This window comes from Polypterus senegalus, chromosome 10 (assembly GCF_016835505.1).
Source record: "Polypterus senegalus isolate Bchr_013 chromosome 10, ASM1683550v1, whole genome shotgun sequence".
Classification (NCBI taxonomy): domain Eukaryota; kingdom Metazoa; phylum Chordata; class Cladistia; order Polypteriformes; family Polypteridae; genus Polypterus; species Polypterus senegalus.
Window position 1 is genome coordinate 27,902,504 of NC_053163.1, and position 27,244 is coordinate 27,929,747.

The window sequence follows — 27,244 nt, forward strand, 5'->3', positions numbered from 1 at the left end:
GCAAGCTCCCATGCACCCTCCAAGACCCTGCTAAGGGTGTAGAGCTGGTCCACTGTTCCACCAGGACGAAAACCACACTGTTCCTCCTGAATCTGAGGTTCAACTATCTGATGGACCCTCCTCTCCAGGACCCCTGAATAGGCTTTTCCAGGGAGGCTGAGGAGTGTGATCCCTCTAACCTAATCACTAAAGGGTTTAAAATTTTTAAGATCAAGGTTAATATGGACTATCTTTAAGATTAGGAACTGATTTAAAATTAGGGAAGAGGAAAGATTTTAAGATTAGGGGGAGGATTAGGGTTAGGGTTAGGGTGTCATCCTACAAAAAAGGTACAAATACTGCAGTGCATGATGGATGGTCAGAAGTCCAAGTTGCCATATAAAATGTTTGATGGACTGAGTCCAATATTTTTTATGCTTTAAATTGAGCTCCTGCTATGGTGAACTTTTCCTATTGTCACACGAGTGCACAAAGGGAGTATCTGCAAGGCTCTGGTAAGGTGACACCTCTGCCTCAAACTCCTGAAATGTTGAGGCCACAAACACCTTCTTTTTTACCCAACAAGTCCGGAGATGACTTTTGACATCACTTTTAGGTCTCCCCCCGAAAGTCCCACCTCCTGCATCCTGTGACATATTTAAATAATAATGACACTGGAAATCATCATTCACTGACGGACTTGCCTCCGAGTAGGATACATCTCCAATGGGAGAAGCTGGTAATCTGAGGACCTTCAACCAAAAAAAAAGAAAAAAGAGCCAGCTAGCATATTCAAAAATGAGCAATAGATATTGTTGGCCTTATTTTTTTATTCTTATTTTCACCTTATTTTTTAGACCCCAGATCTTTATGATCTCCTTAACTCTTTTCTATTTTGCTATATCTACATTACAATTCACTTCACCACCCATACGCGACCCGTTTCCATTAATTATTATTGGGAGTCAGGACTGACTATGCAGGCCGTCTTAACAGCATCATAGGCCCCCCGGCAAAGCAGTGTGCCAGGTCCCCTGCTTTGATAGCAAAACAGAACCATACATATATCATCAGAAGCATCATGGGCCTCTACACTCCTGGGGCCCCCAGCCAGTACCCATTGTGCTCATATGTTAAAACGGCTCTGTGCAGGACCCAAATTCACACAACACACACGGCCCAAAGTTTAAGAACCTATACATTAGACCAGACCCTTCTTCCAGCTGATTCAGAGACACTCATGTGCCTTCTGAGAAACACATATACATTTAATGTTTTAAATGGCTTTCCCATTTGCCACTCTACTATAAAGGTGTGAGCGGTAAAGCACCTGGGCAGCAGTTCTTGTCTTCACAGTCTCTCCAATCTCCGCCAGTGTAGCTGGTATCTCCTTCAGAGTTCTCCCAGGCCGCTTGATGGCCTCCCTCACAGGTATTCTTCTTGGACGATCACTCAGCTTTTGTTGATGGCCCACTCTATCAGATTTCCATCTTTTCCACACTCTTTCCATTTCTTCATGATTTATTTAACTCGACTCTAAGGGATATTCAGTGACTTGGATGTTTTCTTGTCTCCATCCCCTGACTTGTGCTTTTTCTGTCATCTTTTCATGGAGTGCTCTTTTTTTCTTCATTGTGTAGGTTAGGCCACCATACTGACTCACCACATGCTGGACCTTCTAGATGAAGTGTATTTAGACTGCAGTCAGCTGAAACCCTAGGAAGGTGATCTCCATTGAAGTAATTCTCCGGCTTCTAAAATGAATTGACCACACCAGTGGTGATTTAGGTGAGCCATGTTAAGAGGGATGAATACTTATGGAATCAATTACTTTGTGTTATATATTTCTAAGTAATATACACCTCTTTGCAGAAATCTGTTTCCACTTGTACGTTAGCTGTTTGCTGTTGATCACTGTCATAAAGTCCAAATTAAATCCACTTTGATCGAATGTTTTATAAGAATGAAACATGAATCATGTCAAAGGGGTCAATACCCTTTACCGATACTGCATTAAAAGCACCAACTTATAAGAAATCGGACCCACCCTTCTAATGGTAGGATAAGGACCACTGAATCGAGGGAGCAAGGATGGAATGCAAAGAAGAACTGAGATGAATTGCAGTGTCCAGATGGGCAAAGCTGATGGAGATCTGCAAACACAGCCTCAGGGCTGCCATGGCTGCCAACAGTGCAATCTATTAAATACTGACTTAAACAGCATGACTACTTATTTGTTTTATATTTGGAATTCATTTAGACCACTTTGCAGAGATCTTTTTTCACTTTGGCACTAAAGAGTCATTTTCCTTTGACAGGTTTTAAACAAGCCACAGTGAGTCAATGGCATTTAACAATGAAACGACAGATTCCAAAGGGGGGTGAATATTTTTATCTGTACTGTATTTTAAAAAATAAAACTTTTTGTGGAGTGGTGTAGCAGTGCTACCACTGGAAAGACTCCATTTCCCAGCAACCCCAAAGGGGATTGCCCTCATTGGATGTCTAAAACAGGCGCAGAGGCTGCTGGGGAGAAGAAGGGCCAGCGGGAAACTTGAAAAGGAGCTGGCGAAGCATCAAGAAGGAGGTCTGTGCTTCTATTTATCCCATCCAACGTAACCACTGTGAAGTCGTTTATACCCTTGATTGTTTCTTACAAAGGATGAATGGACTGTCTCGTGCTTGCCTGTCGTGTGAATAGTGGTGGACGAGTCATTGTGCCTCTTCAGAGAAAGCGTACCCACAAATCTCACCCCTCGCTGCTCAGGACTACCGGTAGGATGGTTTAATTCATTTATTACGGAAGATGTTTCAGGGATCGTCATTTTTACTCCATACCATTTCATCCATTTCTGCCATACTGGAGCTGTGATAAGGAGATTGTCGTGAGTGTTTATTGATTATTGTGTGTTACATTTGTGCCACCAAAGGGGAAGGGGAGGGTTGTCTGATGTTTGTTGTTTATATTTGATTTTACACTTAATAAATTTCACACATTTGTTTGATTTGTGTCTCTGTCTGTGAGTGTGTCCGGTCGGGCCAAGGCTGGGTGTGTTCGGTAATCGGTACTGACCCCTACTCTCTTTTCTGTTTCTTTTTCCGGTTTCTTTGTGGTGGTGGCCTGCGCCACCTCCACCTACTCAAAGCTTCATGATGCTCCAACAATGATGGACGGATTAAAAGGAAGAAGTCTACGTGACCATCATCATCATCAAGCCCTTCCGTGAGAATCCTAAATCCAAAGAGGACTGTTTCATTTACAGTATGTTAGGTAGAATGCCCAGAGGGGACTGGGCGGTCTCATGGTCTGGAATCCCTACAGATTTTATTTTTTCTCCAGCCGTCTGGAGTTTTTTAGTTTTTCTGTCCCCCTGGCCATTGAACCTTACTCTTATTCGATGTTAATGTTGATTTATTTTGTTTTATAATTGTGTCTTTCATTTTTCTATTCTTTAATATGTAAAGCACTTTGAGCTACTGTTTGTATGAAAATGTGCTATATAAATTGTTGTTGTTGTTGTTCCTGGAATCCCCACTTAAAAAATAAATAAATCACCTGTCTATCGACAGTGTGGACACCAGCAGGGCATCCTGTCTTAATAGCATTATAGGCCCTCGGGCCTACACAACCGCACACAGGAATATACATGTAAATGTAAATGGTCGATAAAATGAAACATATATTTATTGTATTGGTGCTTAAACATTAAAAAACATGCTGTACAGGAAAGATTAATCAACACAAATATTTGAACAATATAACATGAGCCTTGAAAAACACAAAAATAGCAACATATAAATGATCCTCAATTGGTAAACCATACAGACGGAGATGACACAGTATGAAATTACTATGAATTATTTATTATGAATGAAATGTCCAACACAAACATTTACGTGATTTCTTTGCCGAGAATTGCATGGAAGTGATGTTGACATATACACATTTACGTTATGTAGTGCGTGAGATCCGTACACATACCTGCATGTGAGGGTGCAGAGGTAACCGTGATACTAAATCAGAGGCAAATGCCAATGTCCACTTGTAACAAAATAACAAATAGTTATAGTTTAGTAAAGTATAATGTTTATTTATTGACAGCAAGTCACAACATACATAGATTAGCATGGGGCCCCCGGGCAACTGCCCAGATTGCCCATTCGTTAAGATGGCCCTGGGCACCACAACTCTTTCTCATGTATCACATATTTTTAGTCTGTCCTGAATTCCGCAAAAGTTTCTGAAAAGCTTTAACACAAGTAATGTTGGGTTGAAATGATAATGTTTTCAGGTAAGTACAGAAGACTAAGACTTCTTGTAGTGATTTAGGTGCCTTAAGCATGGGATGGGTGCTATATAAATAAAATGTAATGCTATTATTATTATTATTATTTATCTTGGATTAAAAATGAGGGGAGACAAGTGATCAGGTTACTATAACACTGAAATGCATGGTGGGGCAATGGTTAGCCGTGCTGTGTCCTGAGTTTGAACCCTGCCCCTGATCATTATCTATGAGGGTTAGTTTTAAACTATAAAAGAAAATGCAGTATAATGTAATTTAGCACAGCATGACACACCACAATCAAGCATGAGTTAAACACAAACACAGCGCAAAGCATACAAAAAGGCACTTCACACAGGGCCGTCTTAAGGGCATCATAGGCAAAGTAGTGCTTTTAATAGCAAAACAGAAACATACATGGACATCATAATAAACATTGTGAGCCCCCCCAGTGCCCATTGTGCCCATCATTGTTCTTGTATCTGTGTGGGTTTTCTGCTGAGCACTCTGCTTTTCACTCCCTGTTCCCAAAGTCAGGCATGTTAGGCAAATTCCTAAAGCTGTCCTCCTGTGTGTGTCTGCATGTGTGTGTGCGCTGGGACCCAGTGCAGCCGAGGTATTGGAACTGGACTGAATGGGTTAGAGAATGTGTTTATTCAAGAGCGGCGTTTGGGAGTGGCAAGTAGGGTGAGGTCCCGCACCTAAGGGGGCCCCACTTTTGAAGTCTGTGTGTCCCATTTGTTAAGTTATATTCTCCAGTATATCTATACTTGAGATGCTTCTAAGAGGAACCCTGTTAAAATCTCTCTTCAAGGTAAATTTCCATACATGTGCGTCTTTAAAAACATTCCATAGTACACCTTCGTCGCCCAAAAAGGGTCACCAGTATAATCCCTTCCAAAAATAGGTATAGCCCATTAGTCGCTGGTTTGGCTTCTGTTTTGACTTGGGAACAACTGATGGCTTGTCGCTTACGACTCATTTTTGTCCAGTGAGCCCACCATCGTTTCTTAGTCAAGTCTTTGGTTCAGTTTGCTACAGTAGGCCTACCATATATACTTGCGTATAAGTCAAGCCTTGCAGCCCAAAAAATCGATCATAAAATCAGAGTTCGACTTATAAGCCCAAAATATGACACTTAACTTTTTCCTTTTTTACATCTTCTGGCTTCCTCCAATCTCGCACCAGTTTCTCAAAAACATCGAATTTTGTTGCAGCAGCACAGTAAACAATTTATTTTGCCACTTCAATGACTTTTAATTTAATCTACGAACGCTCCATCGTAGATAAGGTATGCTCTTATGATAAAGGTGTATGAGGGTGTGAGATACAAAAAACACAAAACTGTGCAAACGTCGCTTCAGAATAGTTTGGGTATTATCGTGTGGTCACAATACATAGAAAATAAAAGCAGTGTGCTCCGTGGTTACTCTCTCAGGTGCATATCATAATCTCTTGGACCAATAGCGTGAGCTTTCCGTATTCGACTTATAAGACCGACATTATAGAATATATGGTAAAATCAAGCCCTTTCTTATCATTGGGAGAACTTGAACGCGAGTATATACGGTAGTTGAAACAGTGCTGTGTTTGATAGTGGAACTCGCGACAATGTTTTCTTACTGGTTTAGCCGTTTTGTTTTTCGACGCCATAAGTGGAAGAGATCGTGACGCACTTTTTAAATAGATTATATCGTTATATTTTGATAAGGTGTGTTATCTTTCAAAACAAAAGGTGAATACTGTAATATGAAAATCCGGCGTATGTTAACATTATTTGTATTAAATTCGCGCGTAAGTTTATACAGTCCACACATAACGGTTACCGCGTTTGACGTAACCGGCCGGGATTGGTCAGCTCTAGGCCCCGCACACACCTAAGGCCGCCTCTGTGTTTATGTATGCAATATCAATGTTAATAAGTGTCACTTTAATTGTCTAGGTATCGAGGTGTTCTGAAGTGTCACAAAATCTGACAGTCAAAGCATAGCCGAGGTGGCCCTGCGAGGTCAAATCTGCTTAAAAAATGTAAAAAAAAGCAAATGCTGGAATACGGTAACTTTTACAAAGCTTCAACCAGAGTGTAGAGGTTTCAAAAAAATATTTATTTAATGAACATGCGTGGTAAACTTGAAATCAATAAACCCCATTACCAAGCCTAATTATGCATTGTGAATATCAAGTTTAATGATGCCTGTTAACCAGTCGTGAAAATGCCCTGTATTTGTTGTTACACAAAATCGAGCAAACAAAATGAGAGGCTGTTAACCAGCTGTCTACTTGGGAGCGGAAACTAAAAACAGAAAAATTAAAATGCAGACACACAGTGACATATTTGAGAACGTGCAAGCGCCTACATGGCTGTCGGTGAACCTGTAACGGTGAACGACAACACATCGGACCCGACACCCATGAACGTGCAGTTCTGCTCACAACTCCCGGCGTGCTGTCAGTTTAGATTCACACCCTGCCAAGCCAGCTCTCGGTGCAGTTTATTTTACGACGTATATGGAAATCTGTACATCAGCACTCACATTTAATCACGAGATTGACACCGCGCAAAAAATAAAAAGAAAAAAGTGACATCATCTCTAAAGTCATATGTGAACGTACGAAAGGCAAAAAGTCAAATTACAGCTATAGGAGGGATTAGTACAGACATCTGAGTCGCTGCGAAGATGAGGAAGGACGATTTAAAAGAAAATCACCTAGAAGAGGAACAAAAAAACAAAAAAAAACACTAGGTGGCTTTACTGCTGTCTCTCCGGGTACTCGGAGATTTAGCCCTTTTATAGAGGAGCGGGTCGTGTTAACTGTGATCAATTTTTTATCAAGACAAATTGACAGGATATATCAATAAACGGACATGCCATACAAGGTAATGCCAAATAAGTCATATGGAATGTCCAATAAAGACACGTGACCGGGTTCAAATGTTGGAAATAGGGTTTTATGTAAGAGCCGGACCTGACAACACGTGAAAGGTGACTGTATAAAACTTGTTATACTATTGATTGATTGACCGATCATTTTCTACGATGCGATGAACTGACGCCCTGTTCAAAGATGTTCCCTGCTTTGCGCGGAGTGGTGCGGGGCTCTGAAAACAGAATCCTCAATTGGATTAAGTGGGTGAGTTCAGTAAGGACTAACTTGTCCAAAGAAAGAAAGAAAGAAAGAAAGAAAGAAAGAAAGAAAGAAAGAAAGACTTTACTGAATATATTCATCTCTTTTCCGTATTCGCTTGCCCAGTTCCGGGAAGTGTGGTCATCGCTTCAACCAAACGGACTGCCAGTCCATCGAAAAACACATTCATACACAGACTCGAATTTTAAATCTGTCAGTCTACCTATATATACATTTATCTTTCTATCGATCTATTATATAGTGCATTTCATTATCTATCTATCTATCTATCTATCTATCTATCTATCTATCTATCTATCTATCATATAGTGCCTTTCATAATTATCATATCTTCCATATATCTTTCCATGATATCTTTCATATCTTCCGATCCATCTATCAATGCCCAAATCTATGGGATCACTTGCAGCCTCAGTCCTGAATGGATCAAACTCAGAAGAATAGCAAAGTGAAGTACAAACGTATTTATAAAGGGCCTATCACAGACAAAGGTCACGAAGTACCGAACAGTAAAATACAGAAACAAAATGAAATATTTAAACAACATCAAATATAAAGTTGTTTAACGTTGTTTGTTATGCTGCTCATGCTTAATTTTTTTTACTGCCTTATCGATTTTTAATGTTTTTGTTTTTTTTTCTAATTTACAAATGTAAATGTACGATATGCTTTATGGATAATCTTGCATTGTATTCCATTGTTTGAAATTAATAACTGGTGTATTTAAACAATTACGTTTCTGGCACACATTTGTTTTTCAAACGTGCATCTTAAATTAATTAACGAACAGAAATTACGTTGAGTAGCATCCATCCATTTTCTATCCAGCTTGTCCAATCGCTGGACAATTGAAAAATACTTTGATTTATATGATAAAATGATTTTATTTTTGTTATTAAAATATAGGACAGAATAAAAAGTTTAGTACGATCATTTAAAGTCATTATGCAACTCCTTACACATTATTTGCAAATTACTGCATCCATCTCCGTTATTGTAATTCAGGTGTGTGGGGACCCGGAATAAAAATAATGTATAACACCATCATCCAAGGCGACTTACAACATTTGAGATAATTGGTCAGTCAGTCAGTGTCCAACCCGCTATATCCTAACACAGGGTCACAGGGGTCTGCTGGAGCCAATCCCAGCCAACACAGGACGCAAGGCAGGAAGCAATCCCGGGCAGGGCGCCAGCCCAAGGCAGGTCACACACACACACACACACACACCAAGCACACACAAGGGAGAATTTACAATGGCCAATGCACCTGACCTGCATGTCTTTGGACTGTAGGAGGAAACCCGCGCAGACACAGGGAGAACATGTAAACTCCACGCAGGGAGGACCCGGGAAGCAAATAAATTGGTTTATTTATGTATTTTCCAATGGGAGTACAAGCAGGTGAAGTGACGTGTTCTTATGGCCACACAGCATCAGTATTGGAATTTGAACCTCCAGACTCAGGGTTTGAAGTAACGCCACAATGCTTCTAAGATATGCAGATGGCAAATAATGCTTCATACGCAATACTCAGTACTACAGAGCTGAAACAGAAATACAAAATAAGCATTTTGATTTCTGTTAGTTTGAATATGATGAACTGCTTGTATTTACTCTTAACAAAAATGTACCTTATTGCACCAAATAAAAATTAAATAAATAAATAAATCCAAACAAAAATGTGAATAGAATTGAAATTTACTTTCTCGGAATGGGCATAACTGTGTTTTACTTTTCTCATATAATTCAATAATAATAATAAAAATAATAATAAACAGTTTATTGAAACAACATAAACGAAATGAACGGAATAGCTTAGTCAATTAACAGTTAAAAAGGTTTTGGAATTAAAAATGTCAGCGTCCTTTCTACAGCTGTCCGAAGGGGCGCACTTTACACCAAACATGGGGTGGCGGATCTCAAGATTATTGTAGCATTGAAGCTGATCGATATATTCTTTAACTTCACCGGGACTGTACAGTAAATGATTAACAGAAATAACTACAACTTTTTTTTCCAGTCCTGAGATTTTAATATCTGAGAAAAAGGCATTTTATGGAAGTCAAGACTCTCATTTAAGTTTAGAGCGCGACTGTAACTTAAAATAAATTTCTCAAATGTATTAATTTTAAGAAAAAAACAACTAATGAATAAAAAGCGCTAAACATGTGGATGTGTGATGCTGTATACGTTATACCACAGGAACCCTTGATTCAATAAGATTTGTTTCGGTAAAGTATAACGGAGGCGTCCACGTCCAGCTCTACTGCGCATTGGCAAAGCTGTTCAAACGTTTACAGTATTTAACAGACTTGAGACTGAAACATTCCTGTAAAAATCGCTAGGATGCAGAGAGCAATATAAGTACCCAAACTGGCATATTTTAATATGACATTAACTTTTTAAGGTACCGCTTTCTAACACAACAGTGAAGCATACATCGTTAATTCCCCGCTAGGCCAGTAAAACATTTTATTTCTCTACTAAATACAGAGATGAAGCTAGTGACTCTTAAAATGTAGCTAAAGGCTAACTCTACTGATGAACGTATTGATTAACCACTGAAGCAACACTATGAGGAATAAATAAATAAATAAATAAATATAACGAGAGAGAGAGAGAGAGAGAGAGGAAGAGAGAGAGAGAGACGTTCATACATGAAACGAACGGTACAAATCATACCCTCAGGTACCCGAGTCATTATCTATAGCCATTCAAGCTTAAATATCTTGCGTACGGCACAAAATACAGCGCCCGCAGGGCAAATCTGACCTATGCTAATGGACTCTTTTCACTTCCAATACGTGCATGTCATGAGAAACGTGGCAATAATAATAATAATAATAATAATAATAATAATAATAATAATAATAACAATAATAATAATAATGTTCTTTTGCAACCTTTAACCATAGCATTTTACTAAAGAAAACCATTTGCATCTTCTAGTATGCATGATACGAAATTGAGCAAGTCTGATTTTTAACGGGAAACATAAGATTAAGAGCGCAACACCAAGATTTCAAAATACAAGAATGACATAAGTGAATGAAACCAATACATTTGAGCGTTTGAATACGTAGTACATGAATCAAGCAACAGTCCGTTACTTTTACTCACAGTCTCAATAATATTATTAGTAATAAGAATAATAAAAACTAGAACTCCACAGGCTATAAATCAGACTCTGCACCAAGTGAATCACACTTTTCCCCCCATGTCCAATTTGTATTCGTAGTGGATCTCCTTTCAGCTGTGCATTCTCTCGCTGTAGGTTCAACTGTACGTCTCGAAACGGTCCTGTAACAGGGTAGCTCACCCGACCCTTCCTGTACAGAGACCCTCATTTTAATACCAACACCGTGCAACAGTAATGAACAAAAGCAGACAGCCATGTAGACTTGTTAAAACAGATGAGTGTTGCGATGTTTAGCTTCGCGGAGTGCGAGAGGCTCTCTAATGTCACTTCGCATGAAATGCCAATGTCGTGAATCAAATGTGCACCGACTTTCAAGATCATAATGCCATTCTGTGTATCTATCTGTCTATTGCAGGTGATAATGTAGGGTAGCCCCCTGCCCCCGCCCCTCCCATTCTGCAAGTTATGAAAAAGGAAAGGTAGATGAAGCCTCAAACTGGTCCAATGTAGAAGGCGACTTGTTAAACGTACCTGAGAGATTTCAGCGCTGGCTTTTCACATTTCCAGTCGCCTAGGCAAGCGCATCAATCGAGCTCACAGCCCACGTCTTCAGTGTCACACGTTGATGTTAACGATTCGTTTGACTGCATCACTCCAAAACAGCGCCTGTCTACTCATTTGTTGAACACACGGCTCCCCATCACACATGGACCGCAAGCCAAGTGTAGGAGATACATGCCTCGGATATCAGATACACGCATACATTCTCTGCTCTGAGTTCCCGTTGTGCTCACTGATGTCAAAAGAATGGATTTGTGCATTTACTGATTTATTTAGTTTGTTCTTTTGACGTACCACACAAATCGGAGCATCGCATTCCAAGGGTTTTCCGAAGAAGAAGCCTTACTGATGATTCCTGTTGTGACAGCCAACACACGGACGGGCATCCCAGTGCCAGTCTGGGGCATGCATGTAAAAAGATAGAGAGAGAGAGGGAAAGAGAGAGAGAGAGAGTGAGAAAGAGCGAGAGGGAGAGAGAAAGAGGGTGGGCTGGAGATGAGGGAGGGTTGCTGTCTGTAAGCGTGTGCGCGCACGCTCTTAAGGCTGCGCGCGGGTCGAAGTAGATTTCGCTAGACAGGTCCTCGGCTTACAAACTCCCATCACAGCGTTCCTTTCTGTCAGCGAAGAGGAAAGACGCCCGTGAAAAACAACATTTCGTTCATATCAAATGTTTATACTTATTGGGAACCCGGGAAATGCCACTCCTGCACCGAAATGCGCGCGCCCGAGATTGCGGCGTCGCGCTGGACCTCATCAGCACGCGTGCAGGATTTACAGCTGAGGAGAAGCCGCGGCAGACTAAAGGTGGAGAATCGCCACACTCACTCAACGCACACACACACACACACACACACACACGCGCGCTCTCACGCGTTCTCTTCGTGTGTCTTTCTCTCTCCTTCCACTCTATAAACAAAGCAGTGTCCCCAGGATGCAAATGGAAATTGCATGCGTGGGTGATTTATTGTGTGTGCGTGATCGTGTGATGGGAAAGACTAAGCGGATTTCATCGAACTGAGCCCTGCAGTTTAAAGCAATGAAACGAGTAGCTAATGCAAAGCCTGAAATGCCTTCAGCCGGGATCCCCGTCTGTCATAACTGCGCCATTGCGCTGAAGAATAAGGTGGCCACCTATTGATAAGCAGGGCTAATTGATAAAAATCGACCTGCTGCGCTTCCAGGTACAAGATCCATCTTTGTCTGTTAGTTCGGGATCGTACAGAAGTCTCCGTTAACACATCGATTTTCAAGAATTATGTTAAGGTCTGCCTGAACTGACGTTTAAGGTTAACGTTCGTTCTAATTTTGCCGCGTTTTGCAAGGTTCTTCACAAAAATTGCAATTAATTTGTCTTAATCTGTTTTGCCTTCTTATGTGTGTTTTTACTTCTGCTGTCACACCCGTATTGTTGTCTTGGAGATAAAAAAATGTATGTATTTAACTATCAAACAACACCTCATGTTATATTTATTGACAATGCAGGTGGCCTCCCTGAGTGAAGTGTGCAATGGATCTAGCGATGAGGTGGGCCCAGGTCAGAGCATTCAGGACCCTCAAACCAGGCTTCAGCACTAGAGACTCAGAATTGATTTAATACAATGTGTTTTGGGCTTAGGACCACCTGGTCACTAATTACATAAAGCACCTCCTTAATTTAAGTTCCTGTATAATTTCTGGTGTTATCCCCTTGGAAAGTGACATGAGAAAGTCCAGTTAGAAATCTGTGAAACTTGCACTGCTCCACAGTCTCTTTGTATGCTGCAAACTATTTCTTGTACTGCTACCCTTTGGATTAGAGAACAGGATGAAGTGGTGTGGAATACAATAGAATACAATACAGTTTATTTTTGTATAGCCCAAAATCACACAGGAAGTGCCGCAATGGGCTTTAACAGGCCATGCCTCTTGACAGCCCCCAGCCTTGACTCTCTGAGAAGACACATTTGAGTACCGAGAACAGAAACAGAATAGGTATGGGTTAGTATTCAATTATAACTATCATGTTACTTATGTTTTAGTGCTAATGACTGACAACAGAGATGCAGTCTGTACAGTTAATCAGCAGCTCTAGTCAGGATATGCTAAACCGAAGTAGTGAGTCTTCAGCCGGGATTTAAAGGCTGAGACCGAAGGGGCATCTCTCATATGGAAGTTAAAGATGTTATCATCTGCAAGAAAAGGCAGGCATTGAGATCTGGGGTTGATGCCCTAGAGCCATGTTAGGTGGCCTTATCAGTAAAAAAGGATGACTAGGTCAGCCCAGAGGCCACCAGTGGGTCCATGGAGCACACTTTGAGAATCACTGGCTTACTTTTTACACGGGGCATTATTAGATTGCAGTGGTTAGGGAAGCATTCTGGCTTCATGTCCTGTGCCCTTTCCTGTCTGTGTGGGGGTATCCCAGTGTGCTCTGGGTAGGTCAGTTTTTCTCTCGCTTACCCAAAGACGTGTGGATTAGGGTGAATGGTGGTTCCACACAGACTCTCAATGAGTGCTACCATTTTTGTGAGTGGGCTAGACGCAGGAGCGGACTTGGTCTCAAAACCACCTTCAACGAGTGAGGTGACGACGTCGACCCACTCGGCCCATTATTCATTGTAATTTTCTTAAAATTTGTGATGAGTACGCGGCTCGCTACTTGCTATGAGCCTATGATATGAACTCTATCTAAACTGTTTAATCTGTACACTGTTGTTTAGACACAACTTAAAATTTGACGACATGCTTAGAAAGAAAATTGAATGAAAAATTTTAATTTACTAAAACGGCTTACACGTTATTAGAGCACATGTCAAATGTCAATGTGATGTCCAAGTGCCAGTACCCCAGTAGGCTAGTAGCTGCTCATTTTCAATGGAATACATGATAACCTGAGGTTATAATGAAAATCTCACATGATTGAAGTGTTCCATTAACTTAATGATAAATTATAAATGTTCGGTCCTAATATCAAAAATTCCTATCCTATGCTTTATAACTTTATTTCATCATAATAATAATTGCAGCTGAAAACCACTAATTATCGCTCATGCCGATGACCAGAGAACAATAAAATGCATAATACATATTTTAAACTATTTATTAGTACCGAAGAATTTAAATACTAGATATGAGATAAAATAAATTGCAATAATGTATATGCTAACCGAAATGTAGTGGTATCGAGACAGAAATCGGCAAAAGGCAGTTTTGATCAAATTTTTTGCTGCAATGTTGTGTACTGACAACTAAAACAACTTTATGATGTAATACGGCATATTATATAGGACTATATAAATTGTAGTACCGGGCAGATAATGTTTAGTAGTTAAGACAATTAATGTTAATGTCAAACAGTAACCAGTACATAAAATTTATTTCATGAAACGGCCTGCACGTGACCAGACCAGAGTCCGTGGCCCACTGGGTATTGCTCAAATGCCCTAATGGCCAGTACACCCCTGGCTAGATGATAAATTGGCTTCCCCATTAAGACTTTGTCATGCCTAAATGTCATGTAAATACTTTCACATACCTTTTTGTAACAGTAAGAAATATTGTTAGGCAAATATGTCCGGGGAGAACTGTTGGCAAAACAAAAGAACAAAAAAAGCTTTCCCTGTCGGTGACAGAGAACCTGCCATAGAATTTAATACAAGTGGTGCTGCTCGATGAATTTCTTTCCTGTGCTTCTCTCATCCTGGATACCACTGGCATGCCCACACTTCCATCTGTACATAGCGAGTCATCTAAGTAGCTTATGCATTTTAAATACATGCTTGTTTATGATAACACTAGAGACGTGTCATGTGTTACGTGTTAGTTGGACACTTACAGTAAGTATGAATTGTACTGCCTTTGTACAAGTGATACTGGCTTTCATGTACAGGTGACGATACTACAGCTACTACTGCACACCCTCATTCACTCACATCACACCAATTAACTTAACAGATGACTTTGGGGGAAAGGTGGAGAAACCTGAGAAGTACCAAAATACGGAAACAGGGAGAACATGAAATGTGCACAGAGACAGTGACCAGTTCAGGATGTGAGCCACCATGAGCTGTGATGACAAACACTCTGCCACCCCATACAACAAGCATCCCTTTTATTTTCATTTATCTATAACTGCAATCAATACACACATACAGTACACACACAGTGAAAAATCCAACAAAGCTACATAACTTTAATCATATATTTTCACAGTAAAAAAAAAAACAGTAATACAATAAATGGTTAAAGTAATGATATTAAATTGATAAATGCATTTAAATTTACATTTAAACAATGTTTCAGATGTCTATGTCACTGAATTGTTCCAATGTGCAAAAGTACTTTATGAATAATTGTTGCATTGCCGTAAGCTCAAAATGGTAGAGAATTCTAGATTTGCATAAAGTCGGTATATCTGCATAAGGGAACACCCCTTTGAAGCAGAGCTGCAAATTCTTTCTTATATAGCTTTGCATTGTGAGACAAAAACATTATATGATAGTTAGCATACTAAAATTTCAGTGTGTTTGGTTGTCAGTCAGTCATTGTCCAACCCGCTTTATACTAACACAGGGTCACGGGGGTCTGCTGGAGTCAATCCCAGCCCACCGCAGGGCACTCACACACACCCACACACCAAGCACACACTAGGGACAATTTAGGATCACCAGTGCATCAAACTTGCATGTCTTTGGACTGTGGGAGGAAACCCACGCAGACAAGGGGAGAACATGCAAACTCCACGCAGGGAGAACTCCTTACTGTGAGGCAGCAGCGCCACCGTGCCACCCTTTTTGGTGGTTATGGAAGCCAATGTATTTTCAATATACAGACTAATCAGTAGCACACCCTACATTACAAATGCAATGTTTCCTTCTCCACTGGGCAGCATGAATTGCATTTTATAAACATGGAATCACATCTAATGACTAAAATAATTATCTGTTGACATTTTTTATAAACTGTACATATTTTAGGGCCGTTCAGTGATGTTATATTTATAAAGGTAAATGAATTGTATGTTGTAGATATATTATTAGTTAAATGTTCCATCTTTAAATTTATTAGCTTGAGGTGGTTTGGTTTGGCATATTTGTAAGATGTAAATTAAAAAGAATTAAACAGTTCAGTTTATTGTAATGATGACAGAATTATAATTGTTGGCTATATTAATTTTACTGAGACAAGCTGTACTCTGGTCTATGCTCTGAGCTCCATTTTGATGTTTAAAAATATAATTAACATACAATAGTTACATACAATACACAGTTACTGTATATACAAGAACCTGTGGGTAGAGGAGCAGAGCACCAAACCCCATACACAACTTGACCCAGGTTCAAATAAATATTCTAATTTGATCAAATACCTTAATTAAAACATGCTTCCTCTTCTTCCACAGTACAACACAATTAATTTTTTTACCGTTCTCTTCCACTCCTCTCACATGAGGTTTGCACGACTCCACTCCCAACTCTATCTCACCTTGGGGGAAGCAAAGCAATGTATTTTATACATTGTCACTACGGAGCACTTCTGGGTCAGGTGTGGCTTCACACTGGATAGGGGGCATTGTCCTAAGCAACCACCCCAGCAGCACTCAAGTTCCCCAGTAGAGCCACCCATCAGGATTGCAATTTCCATTCTGCCCTATGGGTGTGCAAATGGCAGCTGAACAAGAAGGATGCTGCTGTTTGTTTTTCCATTATAAAGGCCTCTTGACTGAGTAAGAAACCACAATCCAATGTAGGCCTTCCCTTCTATGTCTATTATAATAAAAAAAATCCTGGAATGAGATGACACTTTTTAGCCTGGGATGAGACGTGACCTTTTCAGAGAGATACTTTCACGTCCCGCGAGATGAGACTTTGCGCCAAGAGATTTAACCACGCCCAGGGCCGGAAATAAAAGACAAAGAGTAGATGACAAAGTAGAATGTCATAAAGAATTCAAAAACGTTGACATGATACACATGCAGAGCAGGTTAGAGATAATGAAAGTACTAAAATTCAAAAGTCTCAAAAAAATGATAGTAAACATCACATTAGTGCAAACAAATGGAAATTATTACTCGAAATAATGGAACAACGAAAAGAGATCGAATATATTTTTCGGATTTAAACTTTAACTGGGAGACTTGTAGATCGTCTAATTCGTGTTGCCATCAGGGAAAAGTAGTGTTTCTTCCCAATGAAGAGGCGTATCTGCGAGAATTAAAAGATTTGTTGTTTGTTGAAAGTGAAATTAGATACGCAAGCGGCTGAGATGCAAAGTGGCCGAGGTGGGGGGTTGGTAAGCGAAGCGAGCAGGGGACGAAGCCCCATAGTGTGTGTGTATATATATATATATATATATAGATATATATATATATATATATATATATATATATATATATATATATATATAGATATGTATATATATAAAATTATTATTTTAGTGTAGTTGTTGGCAGGATAAGAAAAATAAAAAACAAGTTATTATGTTATTGAGTGTAGACTGAGGGGCAAAAATGGCACATTTATTCATTTAAAATTAAATCAATAACTCAATATATTGTGCAGTAAATGAAGGGGTCTGGATTCTTTATGAATGCATTGTAAATAGCAAGTTGTGAAGTGAAATGCAAATTAGGGAACCTGCACTTAAATGCAGTGGACAAGAACATCAGACAGACAGACAGACAGACAGACAGACAGATAGATAGATAGATAGATAGATAGATAGATAGATAGATAGATAGATAGATAGATAGATAGATTGAAAGGCACTATACAATAGATAGATAGATAGATAGATAGATAGATAGATAGATAGATAGATAGATAGATAGATAGATAGATAGATAGATAGATAGATACCTTTGGCTGTTAGTCTTATAAGAGAATACACAAAAAGGGTGACTCTAGCCCGGTTCAAGAGTAGATGTATTCATTAAAAATAATTACATATAATATACATAAACTTTTAGTATTTTCTAGTTCCTTCTCCTCCTTATCTTGCAATTTATTTTATTCTTCTAACTATGCTAAATTTTCTAGCCTGACTATAGAAAATACAATACGGATGTTTACTAATAATATTTTTTAACTATATAATGCTTTTCTTTAACCCTAAGATGCTTTGCACCCGTGTTTCTCAAGCTTTCTGGTGTTGTGAACCACTTTTTCTCATGTAAGTGTCTTCACAACCCCCTCAGTGAATCAAGCACAGCCGCTAAAGTTGTGGGTGGCTCCCCCTTAGTGAATCAAGTGTGACCCAATTTTCGACCTGGTACTATTAAAAACAATATTAACTTGCGACCCACCAGCCACAGCCCATTACACAAAAACAAGTAGCAAGCCAGGGGATTAGATACACTTCTTTGCATTGTTTTTAAAAACTTGAAAATATCAAAAATAGAAGAATATAGAATTAGGGTCTGGGTGTATCCCAAAACTGATGCGTCTTTTTCCGGGAGATTCCTCTCTTATAGGGCCCAAAAGGAAAAGGCAAAACTTCTTGGGAGGAAGAGTGAGGAACTCTGAATCACAATTTGATTGTATGGGTGGTTGCCTACCAACCACAAGCGTAACCTGGTAGGTAACTACCCATACAATCAGATTGTGATTCAGACTACAAATGCCATGAATGTAATTACTCTGATCTACATGCTGTCAAATAAACGAACCACACACCATGGTGCAACGTAAAGAGGCTTCACCTCTGATGCTGACATCCAAGGTTCGATCCCCGAGAGAGGGTGCAGTTAGTGTGTACGCCTGATTGTGGTACGTAACCACCCATACAATCAGATTGTGATTCAAACTACAAATGCAATGAATATATATATATATATATATATATATATATATATATATATATATATATATATATATATATATATACACACACGCACACACACATACATAAATATATACATATACAATATCTATACTGTACACACCTTAATAACAATCTATATATATAATTCACTAAGGGCAAGCAAGACAGAGAGCGCAGGCAAGACAGATAGCCACAACCAACTCACAGAGCCCCGCCCGCCAACTCTAATACCATGAGATAAGCTTGACAGAGCCCCGCTCGCCAAAGGCAAGCAAGACAGAGAGCCACGCCCACCAACTCACAGAGCCCAGCCCGCCAACTCTAAGACCATGAGATACGCTCGACAGAGCCCCGTCCACCAACTCTAACTAAGGGCAAGCAAGACGCACGAGAGACAGAAAGCCATGCCTGCCAATTCACAGAGCCCCGCCTGCCAACTCTAAGACCATGAGATACGCTCAACAGAGCCCCGCCCGCCAACTCTAACCCTCCTCCCACATCATGGGATATGCACAACAGAGCCCCGCCCACCAACTGTAACCGTCCTCACTCGTCCACCGTCGCTCTCGAGGCATGTGCACTGCCTGCTCATGTGCCCGCATGCAACAACTCACCAAACACAGCCTCAGTCACTTTCGTCTGTGCTACAGTTCACATGCACCTCTGAGCCACGTTGTCTTTTCAATGTTCTTTTAGGTTACGGCTGCTTTTCTATATATATAATCGACAAAGTCGCACGACCATGGGTTATGCACGACAGAGCCCCGACCACCCACTCTAACCCTCCTTCCGCATCATGGGGAACGCACGACAGAGCCCCGCCCGCCAACTCTCACCCTCTTCACGCGTCCACCCTCACTGTCTTTCAAGAAGTGTTCACACATCAATAAATAATTATGCGGCGTATGCTACGCTGCGGGTTGGCTAGTATATATATATATATATACTATACATATATATATACACGCACACATACATACATAAATATATACAGATATATATATTGTACACACCTTAATAAAAGGATAAGTGTCTGGGTGTCTGTCTTTCCAACAGATTGCGCATCACAAACATTCCAACTGCTTTTATGAGTCCCATATCAAATGGCATATAACAGAGACATGCATTGCATGGTGCATTGCAAATGTTAACGCCAAGGTCTACGATGATTATTTAGATTTCTACCCATCTGAGTTGGATAGTGCCCACAAGGGGGCACCTGAGACTCTGCCAGCTGATCCCTTTATGCAAATGTTGGTGAAATATCACTATGGGTATTCTGTTGTAGCCTAAGCTCAACTCAGGGTGTCTACAGTGCATGGGGAATATTTTAGGCCACCATGTCTGATGACAGGAAAATATCATCCTCCACCTTCATCTCCTGCCTTGATTAATGGATACATTTTGTGATAAAAGGATGCATTGCAGAATCAGGTCAGCTTCCCAGGGCCAGCTGTCATTGTAAAAGAGCAGCTCTTGTGGTTTCATTTTCATGATGGAAGACAACGCTGTCACTGAGTTCTGTCATCGATAGTGTGTCGTTGTTAGTGTCCTGGGAGGAGTGAGGGTATCTGAGCTGTTCTGCTCTCCAGAGAGAACACACAGAAATCTGTTTCTTTGGTGATTTTTCTGTAGTGAAGATTAAATCAGTTCTTGAGGTGTGAAATGTATTAGTTCACCAGGGAGAAGGCTGTAGATCTGAAATAAACGGGGTCAAGCACTGAGAGATGGAAGTGGAGCTGTCAGAATTGTTTTGATGTGCCACCCCCAAAGTTTAAGGTAAACCCACCAACAAAGATGCAATTCCCAGCTAAATCTTCCTCAGATAATAGCAATGAGCTGATTAAATTATTGTTTAAACTTAGTAACATAAAATAAAATCAGAAACAATCAGATAAAGAAGAAATAAATGATTATTTCTGTATTTAACTAATTAATCAATAAAAGACAAATCATCTAAATAACAAATAAATCAGTGGAAAAAAAAATAGGTGAAATGCCATCTAGACTGAATAAAAGACGCACCTCTAATAAAGAAATTAAAAGAATGAAACGCACACTCCAAAAATGAAATCTCTAAAGTATTCGATAAACCATTTCAGAATTGACCTAATCTAATTGATGGTCAATCAATACAAAACAGATTTGGAGTGAAAAAATGGATATGTAGGGCACGTAAAAATGGGGTTTCAGAATCAGGTCCAGGGGTATAGCTATTATATTCAGGCCATTCTGGGTTAGAGGCCAGGGGTCTTTTCACAAACCCCCAGTAATATCCATGAAGTCGAAATGACCAAGGTGGAAAGTGATGAAATGATTTAACATCTGCAAATAAAAATGATCAAGGGGTACCCACCCTGCCTCACTAATCTCAAAAGAATGATGTAGCGATCAAGTCTCATACCGAAATCAAGAGTGAGAAATGCTGCACTGCTTTAAACTCTCTGTTAAGGAAGCCTGTGGGGGTCTTAGTTCTGCCTTGAACGGGTCATAAAAGACTCATAAGGCACAGCATTGAGCCAACACTTGAATAGTTTGTGATGGTAAAGGATTTCCTCTGTAAATGTCAATGTCTACATTGAGGAATTTGACAAATGCTAGTAAGTGTAGACACAGTGGCATCCTATGGGTTAAAAACAGATTACGTCGTGCAGAACTGTCCCTGAAATTCTCAGAGGCTAAATTAATGAGAACCACCAGATAACATTTGTAGTTTATGGTTGACTGTTCTGTGGGCATTTAGTGGCTGGGAAATGTCAACAAAATATCAAAATGCTTATATACTGATGTGACTGGCACTGTGGTGCCACACAGCTCTAAATACCCTTGCCTTGTCATTTTCTGTGTACTGTAGAGTTGGTATGTTTATCTCAGTATACTTTGGTTTTCCTCCCACATCCTGAATACATGCCTTTGTAGACTTCATATTGATCTTCTTTGGGTGATGGACTGCAACACCATAATGGACATGTTTTAGCCTTCGGCCCAATGCTAGTATTTGATAATGGGTTGAAACTTTTGTTAATAATGTCTGTCTTGTTTACTTCTATTGTGAACATCTTAATAAAATAACATTTTTATCTTCTATTCTTTAAGACCTTATGGGTGGAATGGTGACTCTGAGGTTAGGGATCTGGACCGGCAATCAGAAAGTTGCCAGTTCGAATCCTGTAAACGCCACAAATGGCCCTACTTAATTGGGCCCTTGAGCAAGGCCCTTAACCAGCAGTTGCTTCTTCATGAGTTTGACGTCAATCTGCCTCCAGTCCCGCAAGGAGGTTCTCCAAGTTACAGAGAGAACTTAGTGGCAGGATTGGCACTCCAGAGACCGAAAATAAAACCTCACACTAGTCCAGTGTGGTGCTGAGATGGTTTGCTCTGTGGTGGGTGCAGCAACACACTATCAGCGCAAACTCCCAACCTCTCTCTCTCTCTCTCTCTTTAAGAAGTTAGCAAATATTATCATTTTGATATGCTGTATAAATCTATAAGGAGATAGACCTGATTGATGTTTCTCTTTGGCATGCACACACAGACACACAATCTTCTTCTTTCCCACACCTTCCATATCTGCTGCTTCCAAATACATTTTCAAGACTCTTGCCAGTTATTAAAGAGGTGACCCAATAGCACTTGTGTTTAAGATTAGATCCAACTCGTACTAAACTGAATGCAATACAAGCTTTATTAGTCATTAGAGTTTCTTTTCATTAGGCAACCAATTTGTGCTGAAAAATGTTTTGACATGTATAGTTTATAGAGTCACTTTTTTTTTTCCAGCAGGAATCTGCACCGCTTAAGGAAACCCATCTCAATTGTACATAATTCCTTCAATATATCACACACATCACAGCCGCACCTTATTATACAGTCGTGCTGACCTGCTTTGAACGCAGAGCACGTCCGGCAAGTATGGTATAAGACACATGGAAACAGCCCTATTAAGCTGGCGGGCTCTTTTTTCCTCTCGCTCACTCTCTGCACACACACACAACACACACACACACACCATTTTATACGCTAACCTATAGTCTTATTTCCTAGGCACTCACAATACCTCTTACTTCCATATTAGAAGTTTAGAGAAACATTTTCATTATGTGTAAAGTACTGATCCCAGAATATAAGCATGAATCTGTATATGACAATGATTAAGTAGTCAGAGTGCTTTTAGAGTCTTGTTACCGTAATTCTTTGAATGAGATTTTCTGTCTTTCTGGTAAGGTGTTGGCCTTGTTGCTAGCTTTCCAGATTAGCATTAGCAAAACTCAAAATGAAAAATGAACCATTCTACACATCCATTTTAAAAGACAGAGTTGGGCGCCATTGAATTCAGTCCAGATGATAGTGTAGTTAGTGGTGTAGGACAGATTGGCGTTATCCGTTTTGCCAGACTGAAACCCAAATCCTGGTTTAGCAAATTGTTGCCAGAAACACTTACTGCCAGCTAAGAGTCTCAGTTTTCCAGAATGGGCCTCCTGTTGAACTGTAGCATCTGCAGCCTTATCTGGTAAGATGATTGAGAAGTCACACGCATGTAGTCACACACACACACACACACACACTCTGTGATAGAGAACTCAGTGTGGTAGTGTGACACCAGCCAGGGACAAATGCTAGCTGTTGTGACTAAATAAACGGCACTTGCTGGCAACCAAAACTTCAAAACCAGCTAAAGAACTTGTCCATCTTAATTAACCTCATGAAGTGAAAGGTCAGAATTCATAAGTCATGCACCATTTTCTGTAAGACAGTAAGGTTCTATCTAACCCAAGAAAAAGCATTGATAAGTTATGTGCTTTTTTTCTACAGTTTTGTAATTTTGTGTTTTGTGTTGTTTGTGTTGTTTGTGTCTTTTGTCTATATATATATATATATTGTGGCAGTAGATTGCGCTATACCAGCACTTAACCCAACACAGACAGACATGGGAGGCACTGATAGAACACAAATGTCCTTTAATTATTTTTCGCTCGAGTGGAATGTCTTCCCCATTCCCACGAGCACACAGCATAGTCCCCCAAAGCACAAAACACACCACAATTCTCTGTTTCTTCTCTCTGTAACCAATACTTCTCTCCGGTAAGCTTCATCCACTACCGTCTGACTCCCAGAATAGTGTCTGCTGGTCCCTTATATAGTTCACCCGGAACTGCTCCAGGTGCTCGTTGACCTACTTCCGGGTGAGGCGGAAGTACCGTCCACACGGGCTTAGGAATAGTTGCAGTACACCCTAGCGGTGCCTCGAGATCCGAACAGGGCTGCAGCAAACTCCAATTCCCATGAAGCCCTGCAGGAGTCTGCGGTACCGCTGCCATCCAGGGGGTGTGCCATCTAGCATTCCAGGTGAGGTGATGCTTTGTCCACACTTGCTCCCCCAGTCCTTCCAAATTAAATACATTTTTATTTTTCTTCAGCTGTGAGACACATCTTCCCCGTGTCTCACTAGCCCAACACAGTCCCAAGCACACATAAATACCTTCTTCTTCTCACTCCACCACTCCTCACTAAGCTTCATTCTCCTTCCACCCGACTCTGGCCACTGAGTGGTGCTCGCTGGCTCCCTTTATAGTTCACCCGGAAGTACTCCAGGTGCATGATCCCCGATTTCCTGCTTGACTTCCGGGTTTGACGAATTGGCTGCCCACATGGGCTCAGGAGTCCCAAATACAGCGCCCCCTGGCAATACCTGCAGGACCCAACAGGGCTGCACCCAACTCCAATTCCCAGGATGCCCTGTGGGAACCCGATACACTGTTTCACCCCAGGGAAGTGGCCAACTAGCATTCATGGGGAGGTATTGCAACGTCCATGGCTGTTCCCCCTGAATATAGTGTGCAGGGGCGTCCTGGCTAGGTAAGGACGCCAAGTCCCTGTCACTATATATATATATATATATGCATCTATACATCTTTTAGTATTCTGATGTTATAAATAAATTGTATTATTATTTCAACAAGCGTGTCTGGGCATTTGTGAAAGCAAGTCTTTGGCCATGTTGCGAATCATACAGAAAAAGTGAAAGTGTTAATGTGGACTTTTGCCAATTTATGAACTAATCATACAGATCTCTTCATATTTCTGGCATCCTGGCCAGAATGCAAAATAGAGATCCTACACCTCATTACCTGCATTAATTTGCCATCCCAGGGTGGGTGTCTTATTAATTATTAATCAATTAAAAATCCTACAGTGGCAAGTATCTCACTGGCCGTGAAATTAAAACCATATCTCCTTTTAACAGGATGCAAACACTTAGAATGAATTTGAAATACATATATATATTATATATATATATATATAATGGACTTTTACCAAATTATTTTAAAATTAACATTTATTTGCTTAGCAGGTGCTTTTTATCCAAAGCAATTTACAAAACAGGACAACACAACTGAGTAAACATTTCTCGGGGTGTTATATCTTTAGAAATAAGTGTTACAAGTAACTAAATCGATTCTCACAAGTGAAGATCTTAGAAAAAAATACAAAAGAGTTACAATTCCTAACAGCTAATATCAGTTAGACAGAACCTCACCAAACAAGAGAGTCTTCATACTCTTCCTAAATACATTGAGGTAGTCAGAATTTTGAATGGAAGGGGGCAGCTCTTTCCACCCGGCTAGGAAGCTACTCATGGATTGAAATCTGATGCTATGCGGAGGTGGCATTACCAGAAACTAGTCATCAGCTGATCTGAGTAGGTAAGAAGGAGCATAGGACCTCACGAGTGTCTCCATGTATATCAGTGCTGACCTGTTGAATATTCTTAGGGAAGAATCAAGGATTTATTTGTTCCAATGTAGTGATCTGAAAAGAGAAGTGCCATGCACATGCCTTGATTGGTTGAACACCAGATGTGCCACTACATTCTTAATCATCTGCAGCGGGCTTAATGGCACATGCCATTACACCTGCAAGCAAAGAGTTGCAATAGTCCAGACATGACCAGACCAGGAGTTGTACTGTATACGCTGTCACATACGGTTAGATCTTGTGGATATTGTATAAAGTCAATCTGCAAGACCATGAGACAGTAGGAACATGTTCCATGAATGACAGCTTGTCATCGATCACAACCCCAAGGTTGTGTACAAACTTGTTGGTTATTAGAGACTAGCAAAATACCCGTAGTTCGCTGCGGCGAAGTACTGCCTTAAAATTTTTATTAAGAAGAAAAGTAAACCTTTTTAAACTGAGGGAAAATATACCAATAACTATTTGTTAAGGATCTCTTTGTCAACCACATTGTCAGTTCGGCCCTCCGGTTGTAATATGACCAAGCTGTGCGAGCTTACTCTTGAGCATGCAACGTACAGTTCGCCATATGAAAAGTAATCTTGCCTCAAATCAATGCCAACCTTTTTTAGGGTCTGTCCCAGAGACTTATTAATTGTCATTGCGAAGCAGAGCATTACTGGAAATTGGAGGCGTTTGAATTGAAATGGGAGATCAGAGGGTATAACGGGGATGCGAGGAATAAAAACTCTCTCCCCTGAGCCACTGCCAGTAAAAATAGTTGCCTCAATTAGGTTCTTTTGCAGACACGTGACCTGAAGTCTCGTGCCGTTACAAAGTTTCGGTAGCTGTAAGTTTCTCAGTAACATTATTGGTGCCCCAACCTTCAAAATTAGGTTTTGCTCAGGAGGGCCTTTAGGATTCAGAGTGTGGAGAAACTCTACCGGATAGTACACCGCGTCTTCCACTTCAACAACTGAATCCACAGACTGAAATGTTTTCGGTTGTGAAAGGTAGTTCTTGAAGTAAAATGTGGTTTATAGTCGTAATGTCATTTCTTGGTGTCAGGATAGCTCTCTCCCTCAACCATGACACGTCGTTTTCGTTGGAAAGTTCAATATGGCGGCTGACAGTGGCGTCATACCACCGAAGTACGTACGTACGTCGGTTTTGGTTAGCGTAGGGAAGCTGCCTACCACATTATATGAAGATGGGGCCATAAATAAGAAAGTTTAACATAGAGGACGTTGTTGACCGTTACGCGTAGAATTTCAAAATGAAACCTGCTTAACTTTTGTAATTAAGCTGTAAGGAATGAGCCTGCCAAATTTCAGCCTTCTACCTACACAGGAAGTTGGAGAATTAGTGATGAGTGAGTCAGTGAGGGCTTTGCCATTTATTAGTATAGATAATGAGACAAGATGAACAGATTTGAATTGTTGTATAGACAGATGAGCTGGGATAACAAGTAGGTCCATCTCTGCCAGGATTGAGTTGGAGATGGTGTTCCTTCATTCAGACTGGAATATTAGTGAGACCTGTGGAGATTCTAGCCGATAGTGTGTAGTCATTTGGAGGGAATAGCAGGTAG

At 40.3% G+C, this 27,244-nt stretch overlaps 1 protein-coding gene and 1 long non-coding RNA gene across 2 annotated transcripts in view; one reads left to right on the plus strand and one right to left on the minus strand.

Annotated features, from left to right (window-relative positions):
* Window positions 1-11,506, minus strand: part of LOC120536983 (protein phosphatase 1 regulatory subunit 29-like) — a 573,722-nt gene extending 562,216 nt beyond the window's left edge. The window contains exon 1 of the mRNA XM_039765570.1: window positions 11,086-11,506. The gene's annotated coding sequence lies outside the window, so the exon portion shown is untranslated. The remainder of the gene's footprint in view (window positions 1-11,085) is intronic.
* A 430-nt stretch (window positions 11,507-11,936) lies between these two features.
* LOC120536206 overlaps window positions 11,937-27,244 on the plus strand; it is a 38,804-nt gene continuing 23,496 nt past the window's right edge. Inside the window, exon 1 of the long non-coding RNA XR_005635062.1 lies at window positions 11,937-12,296. This is a non-coding gene — a long non-coding RNA (uncharacterized LOC120536206). The remainder of the gene's footprint in view (window positions 12,297-27,244) is intronic.